Below are 22,249 nucleotides of genomic sequence, written 5' to 3'. Positions count from 1 at the left end.
CAGATCCAGATACAAAATTATCATTATTATTAATTTTATTGTCATCAGCATCGTCATTAATAACAACAACAACAACAACAACAACAATAAACTAGTAATAAAAAGTAATTTGTTGCTTTTTTATTATTGTTTTAAATTTTACTTGCACTAATTTAATTTAATTTCATTGAATTTAATTTACCCCATCTTCATATAATAATAATAATAATAATAATAATGGAGTTAAGCAATTACAGTAATTAAAACAATAACCAACAAAAAGGAACACATTACTGAATCAATATCAATTCAATTAGTAATTAAGAGGGGTAAAGAAATAATGCCAACGCTTGTAAAAATGAACGTAAGCATAGTGATTCTTGTGCCTGCTCATCTCTCTCTCATCCTCCGTGTGAAGAAAGGCTTTACAGCAGCTAGAGTGTCTGGTCTTTGTTGTAAACCCTTGGAGCAATAAACTACATTATATTAGTATTCTCTGATTGCAGCCCCTCTGTAGAGCAGTGACAGCAGGTCAGATCCAGAGAGGCCGAGGGCAGAGGCTCCAACCGCACAATCTGTTTAGAGCTCTACCATATAATGTTATGGCACGGCGCATTGGAAACCACATCAAAAAGGGGACAAATAAAAGCACAGATAGAAAATAAAAAAATTAAATAAATGTCTTTGGTGTTCCACAAAAAATAAATGCTACACTCAATTTAAAGTCTAGTACATCACCTCCACTGATGCTGCAGCATCACACAAGCTATAGAGAATTATATGTAACTATACTAAGCCAAAAAAATATTTGTAGCTATTTGAGAATATCCATCATCATCTTCAAAAATATTGCATTTGCTCTAAAATAGCTTAAAAAACTAAATTCAACCAAACAGTCACTGCTGCCAAGGATATTAATATTAATATGTAAAACAAGTACACAAAACAAAATAATTAATGCATGCTTCCCACACAGTTTTTCACTGAATGAACACAAGCAACTGAAACATTGATTGAATCAGAGCTTTGACCACAAGTCCACATAATTTTTCCTACAGAAATTTAAATCAAAGACTATCTTAATGCTATAATACTCTCAACACTGCTCCACAATCTTCAGGAAACTTAGTTGCAAGCTAAAAGTCACCCCAAAACTGCTGTGATTTTTACAAGCTTACTTAATTTTATACTGTATTACCAACAGAAATAATTGTAAATATATCTTATAAAAACCCCAATATACATATCAACCAGCCTAAACACTACTATACATAGGTGAATTTACAAGGCACAAGCAACATTAGTGCATTCAAAAAGTCTGTAGAGCACCATCATGCTGTCACTTGCACAATTAACATGTTTAGTCCAAAATGTGTTTGCTTATGCCTTGTTGATCCCACCAGCAGTAGCAAAACATTAGCACCTGTTGTGCTATTATTCCGTTTTCAGCACTTTTATTGATTGCTGCGATCCACAGTTAAACAGCAGGAAGTCAAGTGGAAGAGTGTTTAATTTCCATAGTGTTTCTTCTCCATCTTCCTCTTTATACATCTGTCCCCATTTTCTGCAGAAAGACCATCTGGTCATTCATTTTCAGCACATTACTTCAGCCATGTCCTTCTCTCTCTCTCCCTCACGCACAGAGAGAGAGGATGTTTGCAAATATTCTCGATGTGTCAGGGTGAAGTGACTCACAAAACATTAAAATCAGTCTGTTCAACTTTAACCACAACTTGCAAAATGTGTGTGTGTGTGTGTGTGTGAATTATAGAGAGAAAGGGGGGAAGAGAGAAAGAAATTACGAAAAAAAAATTTTAATTCAGGTCTTCAAAAGACAGATTTTTAGTCACAGTGTGTAGAACCTCTACAAGATGACTTTGGTTTCCATCAACAGCTACACATGCCACATTTGATGGGAACGAGGAGGTTATCACCCAATAATGCATGCTTAGCATATAATTTTACCCAGTGCATACACACACATACTGTACAAAACATTTAGGTACACACCACTAAACAGCAGCAATACTGAAATGAATGAGACAAACCATCTTTAAACTTGAAGAAAGAAACAGCAAGCAATTGCAAAGCTTCAATTCACACAACTGCCAATATCCTCATCTTTTTTCCATTTCCTGTGTTTGTGCAGAAGAATCAAGAGCTTTACGCAGAAAGCATACGAGAGAAAAGGCTGAAATAAACACACAGTCATGCAGAGACACTTGGGGAAGGATTCCACACCAGCCTCTGTTTTCATTTCTGAGCTGCTTATCCATATCTGAGTTTCTGATCCTGTGATCTGAAAGCTTCTCTGCAGCCTCTCAGCTCCTCCACTGTTGGGATGTTTGGCTGATGCTTCAGTATAATCTAATCTCAAACATCATGCAGAAATACAAAAACAACAGCAGCTGCTAAAACAGCAATTCAAGACAATCTCACAAGAATCTGGCTGGAGGATACAGAACCTCCCGTAACATTCAAAAACAATCTCACCTCAGCGTAAACAACACAGCAAATGGGAGCCAGAGAAGGAAGCACCATGTTTTCTTTCTTGTTTCTTTCTAAGATTTTCTTAGAAGCTCATTAATAACTCAAACCAACACAAATGAAAGAGGAGAAACAAGAGAAGAAAAATCTATTTTGTGGAAAATTGTGTCAACATCATATACAAAAGTGAACAAATGTTTACATTGAGTTTGCTCTCTCAATGAATCGGTTGATCCCATTCACAAAACCGCTCTGAATGATTTGTTGAGACAAACTGAATCGATTTGATTAATCAAAATGAATCAATTTCTTGAATTCAACTCACTGATTCGGTTGCAGCAGTTAATAGCACATTGGAGGGGAAGAATTCAAATATAGCACACAAGTTAGGAGAAAGAAATACAGATTTGGACAAACACTAGATAGGGTAAATAACGCTGACATTATTTAATCTTTCTCATGTTTGTCCAAATCTGCATTCATTTTGGGGTGAACTGTCCCTTTAAATCTACTTTGCTATATGCAGTCTTAGTTTTTCTAATACTGTTTTGCAGTATAGTTTTTTTTTTTACTTTGCAGTATTATTGTTTACAATACATTGATTTGAACTAAATGTAACTACATTTTAATTAAACTAAATTTAATTTAAGTAAAGGTAATTAAATTACCTTGAACTGAACAAAAATGGAACTGAACTGAATCTAAATGAACTGAAATTCAAAAGATGTGAGGTTGAAAAGTTGGGCCAATTCATCTCCACAAACTGCCAACTATTATCCTTTAAAAGTCTGGCAGCAAGACATGAAAAGCAGCACATTAGAGAAAGAAAGAGAAAACAATGCTATTAAACAGTTGTCTTTTCAGTTTGCGACACATCTTTATTGCATTCGGTTCTGAAGAGGTTTAATTAAACAGTGAATATCACTCTAGTGCTCCATGCTGCGAGATATTGCCTCAGAACATCAAGAAAATTGTCCAAACAACTAAAATCAACTGAAAGTGAAGCCACAAGCCTGCCTACAACAGCCAAAAAAAGAGCTTCTGATTGTTTTTCCAAGGACATTGTTCAATCAACATCTGACAGATCTCACAAAGCTGAGGGCACAAACCTATCTCCATTTCATCAGCCGGCATGCTTGCACTGATCATATGTTTAACCCACATGTCAAAACATTGTATCAGAAACCTCATATTCACAAAACGCAATGGTTTCCTTGCCAGCTAAACATGGTGAATTATGGAACAAATCACAGAGCAGCTCCCCTTATTTCCACTCTTAATAGTGTTATTAGATGCTTCAGTGACCTTCTCACATTAAATCAAACAAAGAGTTCATCATTTTCAGAGCTCTGAACCCAAAGGGAAAGATTCTGACAATGGAACCACAAACTCAGTTCCCTTCAAGGCGTCCTAAAAGAAAGAATAACACAAACCAGAGCTTTCTGATCTCCAATTATTACATATATTTCCACTTTATAGTGGAATGCTTTTTGCATTCTAAGAACGAATAGAATGCAAGACCATTGCATGTGTGTGTGTATTGCAGGTGTCCTTAAACAGGGTAATGGGAGAGCATGGCAGAAGACTTGTCCTGAAGCCAGTCAATGGTACTTTAGCATTCAGCAGATGTTCTTCATGGTGTGCGGTGACAGGATTATAGATGTGCTGCTCTAGCTAGCCTGACTGTAACAAACACATCAAACCAACAACCAACACGACTGTTACTGACCGACCCTAAACCAACATCAACCATTACAATCCAACACCAATAACTTCCACTACAAAGCATTACAATTGAAAAAATACAGTAAAATGACGAGATAAAACATGGGCTACAGTTTTTATAAACATTACATGACATTAAAGGAATAGTTCACCCAAAAATGAACATTTTGTTATCATTTAGTCACCCTCTTGTTGCTCCAAACCTGTATAAGTTTCTTTCTTATGTTGAACACACACACACAAAAAGATATTTTGAAGAATGATGAAGAACCAAACAATTGTTGGTCCCCACTGACACTCACCGTCATGTCGTTCTTAAAACCTGTATAAGTTTTTTTTCTTATGCTGAAAACAAAAGAAGATATTTTGAAGAATTTTGAAGAACCAAACAGTTGCTGGTCCCCATGACTTTCATAGTAGGGAACGAAATACTATGAAAGTCAATGGGCACCATCAACTGTTTGATTACCAGCATTCTTCAAAATATCTTCTTTTATGTTCAACATAAGAAAGAAACATATACAGGTTTATATGAGAGTGAGTAAATGGTGACAAAACTTTCATGTTTGGGTGAATTATCCCTTTAATAATCAGTGTTTGAACACAAAATAGTATTTCTTTTATTACTTTATTAATTAAATAATATTTTGGTATATTAGCATATTTCATAGATTAACATGACTGAAGACCATGCATGACTACACTTCCCAGAATGCTCTAATTTATCCTAGAGTCTTCAAAATGGGGGGGGGGGAATGTAAGCAGACTATCTAAGAAGTTATCTGCTTAAGTCCATTTTGTTGAACTGATAACATTTGCTAAATTTACAAAATCCAAAACAAAGTCGAATCAAATACTGAAAGGGAGTCAATTCTGAATTTTAGCTAACCACTCCTTTTCAAAAAAAAAAAAGCAAACCAACAAAATCAAAAGTAAGCAAGACCTCAAGAATAAACACTAAAGTTTTCTGTTCACACCTTAAATAAAGGGTTTTATGCCTGAGCATAACACATAGAGCTTCACAAGTGAAACAATTATAAACTGTGTGGAAACTGAGACAAAAAATATCACAGTACTTTAAGTACTTCTTTCCCTGCTCCATTGTGTTACACAATCACATGTGGCAATACAAAAGGAAAGGTGCCAGAATATTATGAAGTAATCAATGCCTGGGCTCCATCTTTTAAAATATCACAAACTTCATAATGCTCGAGTATATCATTACATCAGTGCTCTGATCCTGTGAACTTCACCTGTGACACAGAATCTCTCATTTTATTTAAATAAGACAGTGAATAATGAGACATTTGCCCTCCTGAAGCACAAAGTGTCATTTTGTGCAATAACCTCTGGCTGATATGATGATGCAACGTTCAGAAATGTATCTGGCTTACCCTCTGTTTCAGTGGCTGCACAACAAGTACTAAAATCACTAACCAAAACCACCAGTCATGAACCCAAAGTACAGTGGGCCTAATAAGGGTTGTGAACGGAAAACTGAAAACTTTTTTTTCTTTTAGAACCGGTTCCATTAAAAAAAAAAAAAGCACTGTAGCTCTCTCATGTGCTCTCTCATATGCAATTTTCCACCGATAAGGTTAGAACATACTGAAAATGACAGAGTTTCCTGTACTTACTCAGTGGCGCCACAACATCGAAACTGAATCTACAGCTTGATACAGACAGTGTGCGAACAGTGTAGAGCTGGTTCTTTTTACATAATTCAAAAACATACACCACAAACTGTGAAGTCCAGTTCCCAAAAAATTACTCTTATGAGGCGGCTCTTTTTAGTAAAGACAGAATATACAGCACAAACTGTGCAGTCCGATTCTTAGATAAGTAACCCTTATGAGCAAGTTATTTTTAGTGAATCATAAACAAACAGTGGAACCAATGTAATTTTAATCTCCTGAACACATGACTCTCAACACCTTAAAACTGACTTAAATCAGTGTTGTTATGACTGATTATTCATTTGACAGTATCTTGCTTAAAATACACATTATGCATTTCTGTCAGTAGCATCTTTTTAAATATTAATGCATGAAATGTTACCACGTTTGTTTTTGTTTAGTATTGCTACTGGATTACAGTTATCCTAAAAATGTATTATTGTAATGATCTCATAATTTGACAATGGAATTTGGATTTAATTGTTCCACTTATTCCTTAAAAGTAAATTAATTGTTAAATGGAGCCTTTAAGGAATCAAAAACATTAACAGATCTGAAAAGAAAGTGGAACCAGAATCATTAAATTCTTCATGATGAACATCCTTTGGCCTTATTCTCAATTGTGTGTAGAAAAACATTCTATGTGAGAATGGATTTATGCACAAAAATTATGTTACAGGAGGCCCAGTTACGTATAATTCATGCATCCAACAGATTAAAAAAAGGTTAAAAAAAACTGCATGGGTGTGCAAAAAGAAGAATCCTGTCTCAGAGCCATTTCATCAGTAGAAATTAACATTCTCCCTTTTGCAAAATATTAATTTTTCAGCTGTATAACGGAGCATGTCTGTGTGAGGCTGTTCTATCCATGTGCTCCTCTTACATTCAGGCACATGGAGGGCACACAAGGGCATGATCCACCAGAGAAAAGGATTTTCATCACCACCTGCCCAATCTGGCAACCCAAAACAGCACAGCAGACACTCAATCTGGCAACCCCAACAGACGCGCACAGCTGGGCCGTGATTTGGTCTAGCCTCGCAGAGCTGTTCATTGGCTTGTTTGAGCCGCTCTTCTTCACACAGTTATATTTTCACCCTCCTCATTTGTGAGAAAATGTGCTGTCCTGCTTTCACCCAACATTTCTTGCTTTTAACAGCATTAGAAGTAATCTACAAACACTTCTCTTGCTGTAGGGCTCAGCTCTATATAGAGGGTTATTTAGGGTATATGTTAAAATTCTGTGAGTAATGCATCATGAAAATTGCTCGGATGTGACCAGAGAGAGACCATATAAATATGATTCACTCATTAATATTAAACACTCTGTAAGGAAAAAGAAAGCACATAAACACTGTACAGCCAGCTAAACCTACACTGTTTACGCTAAATCAAACCGACTAAATCATCCAATTCTTGTTTAGGTTATTTAACATGCTCTTGTGGTTCAGTATCAATGATGAAGATAAATGTTATTAGATAAGGTCTTTCTTCACTTCAATATCACTTCTGCATGGAACCTACAAATGTAAACATACTGCATGTGTTTCTGCTTGACAATCACAGTGCATATAACCTACTGAAAACACTGATTCGAAAAAGTATATGCCAAAATCATATATTTTCAAGCTTGTATTATATTTTTACACAATCAAAACCAACTTTCTGCTTCCAGAAACTATGGAAAAACCAAATACACACAAGTTTAAAGCTTTGTAACATAATGTGTGATATACAGGATAATCAGTATTTTTGTGATATGTTGTACTCTTTTTTTATGTATGCTTTGTGTTGTAAGCACAAGTAATAGCATTGCCATTAAGGTAGATTCAGGGCCATTAAGGATTATTCAACTTCTGTAGCATTCTGTCAATTACCACAGAAAATAATTTTGCATTTCCCTCAGATTGTAAAAAAACAAAAGATAAATGCATATACACTTATGCACTAATAAGTAAGGCAACGTGAAATAGGATGTAAAAGCCACTTAAAAATTATAATGTAATATTGCCAAACACACATTAAAACCAATCAACTAACTAAAAAATAAATAAACAACAGTACCCTTATGAACTCACTGGACAAAGTAGATCTTAGCGGACACATTTCCAGAGTTGACATTGTAAAAATTCACTGTAAAAAAATTTAAAAATAAATCAAATTGCCCATGACATTATCCACTAATTTTATGGACATTTACTTTAACCCTAAAACACAACACAATGAAATGCAAAATTCAAAATACAGGTAAAATAAATACAGAAAATTTCTTCATTTTATTATAGTACATTGTGCCCTATTTTTAGTGTAGCAAAGTTTTAATATTTTCATCTTTAAAATATTTTCTTACCTTGGCATTACACTACATAAAACTAGTTAATACTGCTGTGTGAGTGTTTCTAATACAAAGACTGAGGAAATGATATCAAATTGGACATATTTCTCTTTTTTGACCAGCGTAATCAATCTCTCTCAATTTTTTCCTCTTTTGGAAAGTCATATAATCACTTGTGGGTTTGCAGTTTCCTTTCACCACCATATAAATTTACCAAACTATGAAAACTTCTGCTTCTGAGAACCCCGGAAATGTGAAAAGGGTCGATTATCATTATATTTGAAATGATGTATGGGCAGACAACTACCGAGTCTCTACACATATATTCATTTAACCACTGAAACATGTGATTTATACCATTACTTACTGTCAGAGACGCAATTTATTTAATGATGTAATTATCAGTGAGGAGTAACGTGACGTGATCTTTATAATACATCCAAATGCACTAGTAAATTGGACACTTTGAGTTCAAATTGTAATTTAATGCCTTCCTCATTTCATGCGCTCTATCCTCAGATAAATGAGGACTCCTCCTGATCCGCATTGATTAGCTGTTTTAATGAATCCAATCGTGATTAAGTATCTGTTGGCGAGATGTCTTTGATCACACATGATCCTCTAATGGAATCTTTCTGATGCGCTCAGTTCTCATCCCTCTTTCGCTCTCTTTCTCTCTCGCTCCCTCTGCTTCTTCCTCGCCGATGGCCCCTGGAGCAGTTTTGTATGGTAAGCTGTCTGTGCAGTTGGAGAAAAAGCAACACTTGACACCTTCTTCTGAAAAATGTGGCCAAATCAATGTTTTATGACCCCTTTTGGCTTAGAGCACATTATGGATTTGGGAGGCCTTTCCTTCAGAGCGTTTTTGAAAACTGTTAGGTCCCATGGAAGTTCACTGCAAAAACACAAGCGAAGCTGCAGAGAAAGATAGAGAGTGACAGGGAGTTTGAGAGGCAGACAGCGAGAGAGAGGAAGTGGTAGACTGAGATGGAAATAGAATAGACTTGGGAGGGCTATTTTAAAAGTGTATTCCAGTACTAATGACTAATTACTCAGATTAAAAATGTTATCAGAAACCGAATCCAAGAACAAAATTATGGAGGTAACCTAATTTGACTTCTTTTAACTACCTTTGAATTGTCACAATGTCTTCCATGCAAATTAAAATGAAAGAAAAGCGATATATAAAGCATAACACTAAAATCGTGTTTACATTCATATTGTTTATGTCTTGTGGCTATGCGTTTGTTTACATAAACATGTACAGATTACCGACCCCAATCACTTCCATTGTAAGTACCTCACTGTAATCCAGATTTTGGCAGGTGCAAGTCAAAATTATTTTTTATTTTATGCCAAAAATGCTGTCGGCTGAGTTTAACTTGTGCTGAACCCAAAATATTCCTGATTCCCGAATCTGATTACATCAGAAAGAACAGTGGAGAGGTGGGCATCATTTTTTTAAGCATATGCACCTCATTATTCGGTAGGCCCCGGTCCAGTGATCAACGCCTTGATCTTCTGCCTTGACAGTAGCTGTATCAAAATCAAGATCAGAATATATTGCACCTACCTGCACAATCTTCAAAGAGATTCTCTTCTCTTCAAAATGAGAAGAGAGGAAGAGAAAGAAGAGGACAGGAGAGGAGGAAATGTGATTACTACACACTGTGTGAAAGAGAGAGAGAGTGAGTGGAGAGAACATGGGTTCTAAAAAAAAAACGGTGGTCACTCCAAGACTGTTAAAGCTGAGAGACTGAACCACAATGAGAAATACTTTGAGAAACTTTCTAGCCTTATATATGCCACATTTTTAAAATTACTTTAAAATGAACAATTGCAATTGCCTCCAGGAGAGAGCATTATGCAAGCACTGCAGTACATTTATTTTACAATAATATACATACTCTGGAGCAGAGAGAAGAATAATTTACTTTGATAGCTAGTTAGGATACTTTTTTAGATGTCTGTGTAATTTCATATTTGATGAAGGGCTCAATGGATTAAAAATATTAATCAAATTAATCAGTATTAATCACATGTTCAGATTTGCAGAGAAAAGTCCCCAGATGAATATAAAGACATACAAATTTTTTTAATATATTTTCCGGATATTCAATTTCAAATTCAGTTCAAATTACATTTTGAACCATTATATATATAATATACATTATATATAATTAAACATTAATGTATTTTATAATTAATTGTATTATAATAACTACAATTTCTGGTGTTGATTTAGTACAATTAATTTTAAAATATTATGATTTTTTATTAACTCTATGAGCTCCACCCAGCTTCCATTGTTTATTACATAGTTTACCGACATCTATTGTTTTCTGTTTTCCTTCCAAACACTGTTCCTGTATTGACTGAGTGCTTTGACAATATTGTCTGGAAGCCAGCCATGGCCATAAAGCACACTGAATTGAAAAACTGAGAGAGAGTGAATGCTGAAAGAGAGAAAGAGTGAGAGAGAGAGAGGCTGGCTAGCGCACTGAAGCGTTTCTACTTACTTCCTCTCCTTTTCACTCTCACTCCTGAACTAAATCCACTAAAAGCTTAAAACTCTTGCCTTCACCCTCCCTTTCCACTCCTCAAATCTCTCCTTCTTGAGTGCAGCAGAAACCTATTTTCCATCTTTTCCTCTGTGACCTCCCTGGCGAAAACACCCAAAAGAAAAGAGTGTAGACAGAGAAAGTTCTGGAGAAGGAGGGGGAGATAGCAGGTCTCCAGCAGTGATTCATGCATTAATGAATGAGTTGAGTTTGGCTGCAAGTCCACCAAAATCTACAGCTCATCGCAGTGTGTGTGTGTGTGTGTGTGTGTGAGAGAGAGAGAGAGAGAGAGAGAGAGAGAGAGAGAGAGAGAGAGCAAATAAATGTGTTTGACTGGCAACAGTAGTATATGAATAATTCAAGTTTTAAAAGTTGAAATGAACTGGCGTACGGAGTGTTCTGTGTATTTCCATGAGGAAGACTCTCTAAGTGCCCTTAAAACTGAGGAAGCAGGAAGTTGGCCATGCTAGACAGGAAATTAAAAATGTATCTGCATTAGTTTTGAAACACTAGCTCAAGATTAGATGACAAAGTCAGCATTTATCCTCATTATAACTCTTGACTACTCTACATGAGAACCTCTTACAGAAAACACATTGAATTACACTCTTTATACACATATTTATCACATTTTAAACTGACTTGAACTGACTTAAAATATTAGATAGACAGACAGACAGACAGACAGACAGACTGACTGACTGACTGACTGATTGACTGATTGAGGTTAGGATTAGTATTTGGTTTAGGGTTATTGCATGTAAATATGTATAATTCAGCATTATTACTATAGTAAGTATGCTACCAAAGCATATGCTAATAATGCTACCAAAATAATTAAATTATGATGTATGTTATGTGCACAGCCAAACTATTTTGTCCCAATTAAGTATTTTATAGCCGTTCAACACAAAATGCAGAGGACACACCGAATTAAAACACATTTGTCCAGTAAATTATCATACATTTTTCCAGATTCTGACTGCTGTTTCACTCACAGGCCGGATTTTTTAGAGCTGATATTCTGTGATGTACATACTGTCATGTCATGTCACTATAGCTGTAGGCCATCTAACAAACCTTCTCAGCAACACAACAGACGAATGGAAGACAGACAACGGGGGGAAAAATGTTTCTCCATTTCCTCTGGTGCTCTTTCAGTTGAAGTGCGTGAGCGCTCTAGTCAGAGCGAAGTCAAAGCAAGTCTTGCTGTGTGACATGTCAGAGAATCAGAAAAGCCTGGAAAGATACATGGAGGTTTTATCAAACGGCTGCAGATGCACCGAGAAGCCTGAGAGCAGAGGATGATGGGATATCGTCTCACTCTGCCTAGGGATCTGAGCAACGTCAGAGCACTGCAGCGCGAGATCATCCAAATTCATTTGAGAGCTTAGACTACCCACACACACAAAATGTATCTCTGTATGGCAGTAAATATGGTGTGTCAAATGAGAATGAGAAATTGTCTATGGAGATTTGTAGGGATCTGCAACAGCCTGTCAACTCTGTCACTTGATTCTCATGCAAAATTAAACCACAGAGTTTAGGGGAAAAAACAACTTGGAAGATATTTACTTAAGAAGAGTCACTGTATTTTTGAAAGCTTGATTCTGATAGTGTTGACTAATATTACATACAGTAACTACACAACAAAGAAGTAGCTTTTGACTAATGCATATCACTTCACCATGCTCTTTTTTTTTGCAAACTTTCAAAGTAACAGACCTTCAAAGAGATTTACAGTCCACCATAGCAAAAAAAAAAAAAAGCAAAAGAATTGCAAACAAACAAAATATTTTGTTCTCTTTTGTTTTATTTTATAAAGAAAAACAAAAGAAAAGAAAACAAGACAAAAAATAAAATAAAATAAAATAAATAGTCACTTATCTCTTTCAGAAAGTTGGGAATTTGCAGAGACGTTTGATTCCCAGCTTCATCCACCGAGCTAGAAATTATGTGATCTGTTAGGTCTGCAGTGATGAGACGGGTGAACGAATGTGCTGTTAATAGCGGTCTCTCATCAGCGTAATTATGGGCTGGTTATCATGAGAATCCTCGACCCCGAACTTGAATCATTCAACCCCAGAATGTAATACATCTAGACACATTCAGAGACCTCTCAATAAGAGATAGAACAAAATAAATGAATGAAGTCATCTGAACTAAAATACTAACCCAAAAATATTTAGTCACATCTACAAACTATAATGGTTGTACACATTAACATTAAGAAAGATGTGCTAAATTACTAGTAGAGCTTTCAGTTCCCATGCAGGAAAGAGTGTTGGAAGCCTAATGGTTAAAGATCTATGATGCTGACAGAAAGGTTGCAGGTTCAAGCCCCAGTTTATCACCATTCTGCCTTTAATTAAGAACCCTAACCCTACGTTCCTCAGGGGGATCCTGCTAGATGTACTCTGAGTCACTCTGAATGAGAGAAGCATCAAATAATGAATCAAGTGATTCATTAATTAAGGTTAGATGAAGAGATAAAAGCAATTTTGTGTTTGTAATTAATGAACTGAAGTGCCAGAACTCACTTAACTAAAATTTACATGCATGCAGTGATGTTACTACTGATATAACAAATATAAGAAAATATTTGATTCATTTGGAATTATGCACACACAAGACAAAAGAGTGAAAAACACACTCAATGTAAAGAAAAAAAAGAAGGTTCATGAAAAAAATGATATACATTTTTTTAAGCCCTGAAGCAGAAAGTCCTCTTTCCAGCGTGAATTCCCATAACACCCTCACAACAGAGAGAAGACCGAAAGAGAGAGAAAATGAAAAACTAGACACAGTAAGAAACAAAGAGAAAACCTAGTGGTTCAGCAAAAACAAATTGTTCTGAGTGAAAGCTGTCTCACAGCAAGATACGTGAGAGGAGAAAACAGGATTGGGAGAAAGATAAGAAAGAAAACAGGAAAAATAGACCGAATGAAACAATTAAGTATTATATCAAACAAACAAGTTAGAAAGAGAGGTACAGCGGGTTGCTTCCTCGCTGTTTATTACAGCTTGACCGAGTCCAGGTTAGTCCTGAAAAACCTCAAACTGAATGATTGATGGCCGTCGCACCCACGTGTGTTTGTCCCAAAATAAACCTCATAGGTGGATCCGTTCTTACCCATCATCCTTCAGCAAACCCTCACCACTGTTTGCTTTCATTCTGGCTGATCCTCAAGGTGTGTGTGCATGTGTGTTATGTGAAAATTCACATCAGACAGGGGGTTGGGTGTAATTAGGCTCAGAGGTGCTTGTTTTGCCTGAATTCTGGCAAATGAGATCAGGGACCCGGAGAGTGAAACTCAGCCAGAAGCACCAAATACAAACCCTCTATGATAGTCACACACACTCAAACACAAAATAGATCACAAGATGTGCCCAGTGTTAACACTTGATGACGTGAACATCACTCATACGGCAACAGCAACAGCGAATGGCTACATGTAAGAAATATTTTGTTGAGAAATAAATATGGTACTTTCTACATTGCATTATTTAGTTTAAACTTGAAAATATTAAGCAAACTCTTCATTAGAACTCATGTAATAATTACAGTTCAAAATTCATACAAATACATATAAATTTACACTACCGCTAACTATCTTCAACTTTGATAATAATAAGAAATGCTTCTTGAGCACCAATTCAACTTGGTTCTGAAGGAGTAATGACTGCTGAAAGTTCAGTTTTGCATCACAGGAATAAATTACATTTTAAAATATACTAAAATAGAATCAGTTGTAATAATAGTTCACATACTGTTTTAATGTAATGCTGATCAAATGGAGCGTAGCCATAGTTCTGGCAGGCCATGTTAGTCAAGCTCGCATCAGCTGACACTCAGCTGATCCATGTCTACCTATAGGATCACGACACCAATCATAATTCCCTTCATAAGGTCCCTTCAGTTATTATTCAGCAGCTATCGCTTCGCTCAGGAACTAATCACCCACCTCCATCCCCAGCTCCTCCTATCGTCCAAGACTTGGCAGTGAATATGTCATTGAGTCAGACCACTGAATCATGTTGTCAAAATAATCACGTAGAACATTAATGGTATCTGCTACATTTATCATTGATGTTGGTTCTGTTCTGTCACCCTAGGGGGGGTATTCTGCTCTCCCTGCTCCTATCCATGCTAGGCTGCATGGATGGGCAGGGAGTGTTTGCCCAGAACAGAACCATTCCCCCAACCTAAAATGTATGCTAATCGTAAGTTATATTGACGATAGTGGTCCTGACAGAAATAATTGCAGCATTGGTGAGCATAAGAGACTTCTTTTTTAAAACATTAAAGTATGTGTAAAGGTGGTGTAAATAAATAAAAAAGTGCTTTTTATATTTAAAATGAGTCAACCAGAAGAAAAATCTGTTAATGTTTAGTTGTTTTGTGGCATCCTTCTCTACACAAAATGACCTGTTAATGCTCAAAATGCACAGTATTAGCTCTTTTTAAGTTACATTCTCATTCACTTTATTCAATTTATTCCAAAGTGTATTTTAGTAGATTTCACTTAATTTTCAAATTCATTAAAATTTACTATAAAAACAGTATCAATGTCATTAAAAGTCTCCTGCTTCTAATTCTGCCTCACATAATCTCACTGCACCAAAATACCCAAATCTGCAATGAAATGTCAGATATTTCAGTATAAACGCAATTATTTCTCATCAAATTCTCGTAAAACAAATTTATCTGAGCGATGCAATCCTCTTTCATTTTAAAGCTCTATGTTCTTACTGTATGTACGCCGCATCTATTTTTATTTTTGTTGAAAGACTTTGGACAAAGTTGATACTTAGATGAAGCACAACATCTCCTGAGCGTTAAAAGATTAGCATTCTCCTGTGGGTATATCTATCGTGTTTGTTTACCTGTTCTTTTTTAGGCACTTATTTCACTGTCTCTCACTCGAAAATAAAGATTCTTTCAACAAATAAATACTTCAAGCTACAAACACACACATACAGTACACACACGCTTACAACCTCTCCACCCAGCTCACCCTGTTACTGCGCAAGTCATCCATTTATACGCTTCACCTCGGGAAACACTGGGGGTCACTTACTCTCTATTACTTTCTTTCTCTATCTCTTGATTCCCGCAGAGCCTGTGTCATGACAGTAATGTTAATCTTGTCCTGTGAGACAGAAATGATGACTGAATGAATGGAAGAAAGGAGGGTGAGACTGCAGTAATAAAGTGCTTTCTCTCTGTCTCTCAGCCAAGGTCTGTTGAACTCTTGAGGTGAAGAGTGAAGCTGTGGTCATCACTGCCCTTATTTTCTCATTGGGAGATCCTCTCTGTGTGATTCCAGATGATGGGATCAGAAAGTAGGATGAGGTTGACGCAGAGACTTCATCTGTCTGGTGTTTTGTTGTTCTCTCATTAATCAACACTTTGGCAGACGGCTCAGCTGCACACAAAGCAATTTACTGAAAATAACAAATCATCAATATGAAGGCCATGAAACTTTCATGCACAAATATTCAGAAGTTTAAAACTCCATTCTTTCTTCCAAATTGTGAAATTACCTTCTAAACACAACTAATTTTGTATAAATCGTTTGGTTTAATCATTACACTGACAACATTTTTGAAGGCATGCACTGTAAGAGAAAATCAGTACGGAAATGTATAATGTCCTGGAAGAGAATTACCAATACTTTTTACATTAAGTTTACAGACATTTCCTAATAATTAAAAATAGGTGTAAAACACCTATGAGAAATCAATACAGAAATGTCTTCCTATTAACACAGTACATCGGGCCCTATTTTTATAGATTTTTCTTAGAGTGTATTAATGGATATAAACTTGCAAATTCACCATTAAGGGAAAACTAATGCATAAAAACCTCATTACACTTATAAACCATATCTGCCAACAAAACTACACCACAGCAGCCAACTAAACTGAACTCTTCCTCAGTTCTACCTGTAGTCATTACTCTCAAGAAACTGCAGATCCACAGCAGACTTTTCTGCCAACACTTTGACAGCATTGTCATGTCTATTTAATTAAAATGATTTCTGAAGGGTCACTGAAGACTGGACTACTGGCTGATGAAAATGGAGCTTTGCCATCACTGAAATAAATTAAATTTGAAAATATATTAAAATAAAAAATTTGAATAATTATTACTGTTTTACACATTACACATTATTACTGTATATATATATATATATATATATATATATACACACACACATACACACACACCAAACACATCTTTTACATACATACACACACACCAAACACATACACTCTATTTAGCACTTTAAAACTGGACTGACAGCTGTATTCTGGTGCTGTGAGTGGAGAGTCACACACGCACAATGGCACAAACATAATTACACACACTGGTTCTCTGTGAATGCTTTGATGAATTATTCACACCACACTAGATAAATTAGTGGGACTGAATGAACAGGGTCTGGTCAGCTGACTACTCTCAAATCATTTTAACTGAAACCCAAACCAGCTGCAGAAACCTGAGATTTCCGCTCTGACCCAGACATCAGCCATTCCAACAAGTAACAGTTATTTGTCACAGTTAATAGCCTGTGAAAACACACACAATAATGCAGCCAAACATTTTTATAAACACAAACACACACGATACACGTGCAGTTCGAGTGTATGAAGTTGGTAATGAGATAATGAGAGGAAAATAAGCATCAACTAGCAGCTAAACAAAACATTAGCATTACAAACAAATTCTTGGCGAAAGTGAGCGCTAACACAATAAAGAGCTGAATGATTGTAACCAGAAAGAAATATCTAAAACCAGGTTTAGTGCATTAAAATACACCAGATTCTTAAAGGCCTACAAATGTTTCACCTCACATGGTGCAAGTCAAATATAATTAGCACACTCTCTCGCTTCCTCTATCCCTCTCTCTCTCTATGATGAGTAGTAAATCATTTTTATAGAGCGCCTCTCTCTTTCCTGTCAATCTACAGGCTAATTAAACGTGCTCTGGGTCTCAGGATGGGCAGATCACTGCTTTTGACAGACATGACACTATTGCCCCTTTTCAACCATTTACATTGGCAACAGCTTTCAGATCCATCTAGTGAGTGAGAATGAGTGTATCGGTATAGCAAGGCCCGTCCCACATGCAGTGCTCGGGTTAAACCACTTTCACTCTAACAGCAGATCCAGGACCTGCACACAACAGAGCCAAATCAAATAAGTGAATCAGTGGTGATTCACAAAGGATTATTTCAGCAGCCAGTATCAGCGGGGCATCTGTGTGTTCCTAAGCCTTTTGCTCCCGACAACATCCTCCCTCATAGCGAACACATAACCAGCTCTGTTAGGAGGAGAATAAACACTCACTGTGGCCCGAAGGGAGTTATATCAACCAACCACATCAGCCAAGGCAATGCAATTACCGTGGAAATTATAGTTCCAACTACAAATTCATATGGCCATATTCTGCAGTATTCGTTTTTTCCTGTCTTTTATCTCTCTCCCGGAGTGATGTGGAGGATTTGTAAAACGCTTTATCTTATTTGGTGCAATTTACTGATGCAAAAACAGCTTAAAAAGAAGAAAGTCATGACGTATGTGTGAAGCCCACATTTTATTGCATTTTTGTATCGTTTAACTCTCAAATCGTTCAGTTCAGTCGAAACTTTTGTAATGAAACTGGATCACAAAACCAAACTGTGAAGAATTTGTTCATGGCTCAATAAAATCGATTCGAGTGATTCGCCAGTCAACTACTCAGTGACTCGCCAGTCAACTACTCAGTGACTCACTGAACTGACAATTATCTCATATTCGATCAAATCAAAGCTTTTTAGCCTGTGTAAATAAATATTAGCTACTGATATAATGTTTTGTTTAATGTAAATGCAAAATATAAGCCTATTTATGTTCTAAGTGTCATTTTATGAGGTAAATCAGGGCTGTAGCCTAAGACTGAACTGGGACAAATAAAATGAGAAACCCTTTCATCAATAGGAAAGTGACATAGCAAGATTGTAAATGACGAAAAACATATATTAATTTATTATTAATTCTTTGAAAGGAACTGCTCGAGAGAGAAAAAAAACAGTCACAAAAATGATTCGGACTTCCCATCACTACTCACAAGAATTGAATGAGTTGGTGGCTGTATGCGCGTGCCAGGCTATGTACTGGGACCAGAGACCTTTACTCTGTTTGCGCCCTTTCCGAGCAGGGTAAGCTGATTTACTGGGGTAAGCCTGACTTTTACATGGCATATACTGTTAATGCGGTAAGAAGACGAAGCGCCGTCAGCACACACACCCTCGCTCTCCCGCGCACACACACGCAAACGCATCACACTCATTGCCCTTTTTACTCTATGGTATTATCTCTTAACCACGCTTGACACAAAATAGTCCAGCTTTATAGCTCCCAGGATGATTCTCAGGTTTACACACAGGCTATAACCTACCTATTAAGTTTCAGTGACCCGCGTCCGGTCACGATCAGAATGCATGACTCACTAAAGCAACTGTCATGGATCACTAAAACAGACGATAGGCTACCCGTTTATTTTACTAAACTGATCAATGATTTTTAACTCAGAGTGTTACTATACACCATCCCGTTCTTCTTTGTGGACATCTACGTTGTGAAGAATTCAATTTAAGCACATGTAAAATAAAAGTGTCAAACCAAATAAATAGCAAAAGCTGCATACCTGTTGGTGCGGTGGTCCGGATTATTGCCCAGCAGAAGCAGAGACGGGTCTCATTGCCCTTCCATTATGAGTTATTCCATCCACGAACCGGAGAGGCTTGAGCAATCCGCACCAAAGGATCCCTCCTATATCTGCTCTGTCAGAGAGAGTCAGAAACCCACAAAAACAAAAAATAAGTTCAGTCCTCTGATCACAAAAGCGCCCGATGTCCCCGCAGGGCGTCCGGGTGCGCGGAGACGCAAAGTTCCTTCTCTAGCAGTGTCTCAGATCTTCATCTCAACTCAAATGAGAGCGGCGTGAAACTTCACATCAGTGCTTTCGCGTCTGGTTTGGAAATCACACAGATGTTTGTAACGGGGCCATCACCCCGCATAGTATCCTGTTGGGCTTGTTTTGTCGGTGTTGGTCCGCGCTGGAGACGCTCTGTGCAGGATCTGCCGGAGCTGAAGGCAAAGGTCTGGAGTGCTGTGCTGCGCTGACTCGCTCCCTGCGTGCTCTCCTGGGATGTCAGAAGGAACCCAACGCACAGTGAATCAGCGCCACTCAGCGGCGTCTGTAACAGCTATCCTGTCGGTTCTACTCTCTCTGTGCTCATCTGTTGTTGTTTTTGAATATTTTACAGGTTCATCTGAGAGGCATAAGACTTAACCTGCCATTTAAAAGCAAAATACTTGATAAGTGCATGTGAGCTTAAAGTGGTGAAAAACACCCATTTCAGAGATTATAAAAAGTCATTCAAAGAAAAAGGCACCTTATTAGAGTTCACAGGTTCATCTGAGTGGCATAAGATTTAGCTAAACTCGCCATTTAAATGCCTAATAACTACATATTTGTTTAAGGTGGCAGGAAACACAGATTTAACTAACTATGAGAAGTCACTCGAAAAAAAGGGAGACTTATTTGAGTTCTTATACATACCAGTAAAATATTACTTTAATCCATCAACTTTTTACATTAATGAGGAAAAAAAATTAACTTAAATGATTTTAGCAAATGGCTGCAATATAACAAAGAGTGAAAAATTTAAGGGGGTCTGAATACTTTCTGTACCCACTGTACATGCTTGTTAGCATTATTTTGTTTAGTTTTGATCATTGGAAATTGGATATTTGTAAAAATGTAATTAAATCATCTTTCTAATAAACACTTTATAATTTCATGGCCTTCAAAAAGTAAGCCATAAATTAAATGTAAAACATAACTATGTAATACTCATTTTGAAAGTAATTGGCACAATTGCAAAATCTGAAAATATATCCATAAATAAAATATCCATCAATAAAATATATTGATTTGTTTCGAGTACCTTGGCTGGATTTTGGTAGTTCTGCCTGATCAACTCTTCAATAGTATTTAATGAAGTAAAAATAATTAATAAAATGTTCTTTTTTTCAATATAAAAATGGTGCAGTTGGGTTAAATTAAGTATAAATACCATAAATTCAAAAATAAATAGAATAGTTTGTTATAATGACAAGTAATAGATTTGATTTAAAAGTATCCACCTTATTTTAAGTGTAAGGGTGGGCACAGACATTTTTACCTTGACTGTGCAAGGTTTTCGATTGGGTTTTGATGCGTTAAGATGATGCATTTGCTATCATATTATTTTAATGTATTATCGTAATCACTGTTTTTTAGTTTTATGGTTTACTTCACTTTGTTATTCTCCTAGTTACAAAGCCGCTAATAAATGGGAAGTCTCGCACATTCGCAGGAACCTTCCTTTTGAGAAATAATATAAAATCATTAAGTGTTACATAATTACAAAAATAATTTACACAGTGAGTGCTTTTAGTGGGAAACTAAAAGCCATAACCAAATGTACTTTAATTGAGGGTCACAGAGCTACATGACTGCTTTATTGATTCCATGAGCCAAATATATTATTGGAAATGATTGCCACTGAATCAAGTGAAATGTCTCTCAGTCTTTACTGTACTTTTGCATTTGGGTCTCATTTTGGCACCAAAGAGGCATTTGACAAAATGAACCCCCCTCAGCAGATGAAGATTGAACACTCTTGGCTCAGTTGGTCTGAGTGCCTCCCCCACAGCTGAAATTCAGTAGAAGTCACAAAGAGTGATACATATGTGTTGGACTTCTTAAGTGATTTATAATGCTTGCAGTGTGTAGGGTGGACAAGTGTCCACTAGAGTCATAGAAATGTTTGGTGAGAGAGTGAAAGAGATATGGGGGATAAACAGGAAGATGGGGGAATGAGAGAGAAAGGGGAACAGACTGAGAAAGAGAGAAGGAGAGAAAGACATTTGGCAGACATTGTTAAAAACCTTTCAGAAGGCATTTGCTGTTGTCGATACATTTGGCTCAAGTTTACTACACCTGAAAGTAACTAATGCTTTCCATTACACTTCAAAGCAAAGCTTTTCAGAGACATCTTACTGTCTCTTCTCTCACTCACTTTCTCTTCCCCTGAGGCTTTGGTCTGATCTAAGATCAGATGTGCATGTTCTTCCTGTAATAGCATTAGATGAGGCCAGAAGCTCTCAGATCAGCATTAAAATCAAATCCATCTGTTGGGTCGAAGTGGTTTTATGGGCTGGTCTGACATGTTGAGCCAGTGAGACCAGAATCTGTGAAAATATGAAGTGTCAGACATTGTTTAAAGCCAACATGTGTTTCAGACCAAAACAGATCTCTATTTTTACTGATATCTTATGTGAGTGGCATCTCCTATCATACAGACCGAGATGTGTGTGCGTGTGTGTGACAGAGTGAATGTATTGTTGACATGTTTGTTTGCTCTGCATTAGACCCTTTCACAGTAGG

General features: G+C 36.6%; 1 protein-coding gene across 1 annotated transcript in view; it reads right to left on the bottom strand.

Annotated features, from left to right (window-relative positions):
- Positions 1-19,931, bottom strand: part of tafa3b (TAFA chemokine like family member 3b) — a 74,258-nt gene extending 54,327 nt beyond the window's left edge. The window contains exon 1 of the mRNA XM_016461889.1: positions 19,460-19,931. The gene's annotated coding sequence lies outside the window, so the exon portion shown is untranslated. The remainder of the gene's footprint in view (positions 1-19,459) is intronic.
- Between the last annotated feature and the right edge of the window lie 2,318 nt (positions 19,932-22,249).

This window comes from Sinocyclocheilus anshuiensis, unplaced genomic scaffold (genome assembly GCF_001515605.1).
Source record: "Sinocyclocheilus anshuiensis isolate Anshui unplaced genomic scaffold, SAMN03320099.WGS_v1.1 scaffold80, whole genome shotgun sequence".
NCBI lineage: Eukaryota > Metazoa > Chordata > Actinopteri > Cypriniformes > Cyprinidae > Sinocyclocheilus > Sinocyclocheilus anshuiensis.
Note: the sequence above shows the minus strand (reverse complement) of the source record. Positions and strands in the feature narration are given on the sequence as shown.